Source organism: Malaclemys terrapin, chromosome 9, assembly GCF_027887155.1.
Source record: "Malaclemys terrapin pileata isolate rMalTer1 chromosome 9, rMalTer1.hap1, whole genome shotgun sequence".
NCBI lineage: Eukaryota > Metazoa > Chordata > Testudines > Emydidae > Malaclemys > Malaclemys terrapin.
Window position 1 is genome coordinate 4,643,780 of NC_071513.1, and position 1,602 is coordinate 4,645,381.

The window sequence follows — 1,602 nt, forward strand, 5'->3', positions numbered from 1 at the left end:
GCTGTTATTTCTTCTGGAATGTGCAGTGTCCAGGATTTTAACCATGTTTTTGCTACTTTCACCAGGGGAGCATTGATGTTTTTGTTTCCTTCAATCAAAGTGCTTATTTCAATCAGTGCTTCATCCTCTTCTTAGCAAGCTGGACCTAAATTCTACAACACTTTATCCTAGTTTCTGCAACGTTCCCACACAGCAGACCGGAAGTTCTTGACAGAATTAAGTATATTTAAAAACAAACTAGGTTCTAGTGATTTGAAGAGATACAAAAGCAATCTCTTCCTTGTACTTATTTAGATATTAAGTAAAATGCATGTGATGCTGTCCCAGAATTATCCATGTTCAGTGTGCTGGAGATGTTTGTCCTGAAAATGCATAGCTTATTCTAGAAGTTTCAATAGCTAGGTAATAGACACTGGGGCTTTTGGCTCCCAAGAAGGAGTGGGGAAGTCTTTGTGATTTGGCATTCAGAATGCAGTTAATACTTTTGGTACTGAGGAAAAGAGAAATCTCCCCTTCTCTGTGTGCTCCCCCTCCATCCCACTTTGTACAAAAGCAGAAATCACTTCCAATTTGTGAGGAAAGAGGTGCTTGGATTCCTCATTGTCCATGGATTCCTCATTGTCCATGCTATCAGATAGCTGCAACACACCTTGGAAACATTGGGAGGAGAATTTTTTCCCCTTTAAATGAAGGATTAAAATCTGGAATGCAACTAGGCTGCAAAATCAGAGAATAAGCAGGTTATGTGCTGATTTGCATGGCCACAAAATTGTGTTTACATACACCGCTTTAGTCAGTGGTTAATAGTCATGTTAACCCATATAGTGTTAGTTGCCTTTTACTAATTCCCCATGTAAATACCAAAACCGATGAATGTTGTGAATTTTAAAGCTTGATTTGACTAAAGTCATCATTATATGGCTAGCCTCACCTCTCTCCCATTTCTGGTCTCTGAATGCACTCCGTCAGGTGTCAGGCCTCATGCCTTTACTTATCCTAGAGTGTAATTCTGTAATTTTCCCACTCATAGTCTGGGCCCAGGACTACAGTATTCTGCAAGTCCAACTGAATTTGGACACTGGAGTTCCAACTTTCGGGAGTCTGTGACCAGTGATAAACTATAATTAGACAGCCTTCTTAAAACTTCTTTGAGTAGTGTCCCTATGGGTGCTCCTACTTCAGGTGCACATGCACCTCTTAAGGCCTTGATCGTAGATTTTTCTTTAGTGTCCGTATGTCCTGCATATGTTCCCTGTGTCTCCTCATATTGGACACCAAGGCTATATAAGAGTGCGGGAGGCAAACTGCCCTCAATTCCTTGTCAACCTCTGCCTGAGATGGAGCCTTAACGTGTCCGCCTTGAGTGTGCCTCAGCTGTCTTTTATTCTGCATTTCTATAGTTCATTAGGATCAGGTAGTACAGTAAGTTGTTAGTGATAGTTATAGTTAGAGGTAAGTAGTAAGAGGATTGTTTTGTTTCTCTCTCACCTCAGGGAGCCTTATTTTCCTGGCCAGGCATTGCCTGGCTCGCCAGGTTTTAAACACTGCCCTTCTCCTGCCTAGAGGTTATACTTGTTAGCAACGGCCACTCCAAGTATGTCA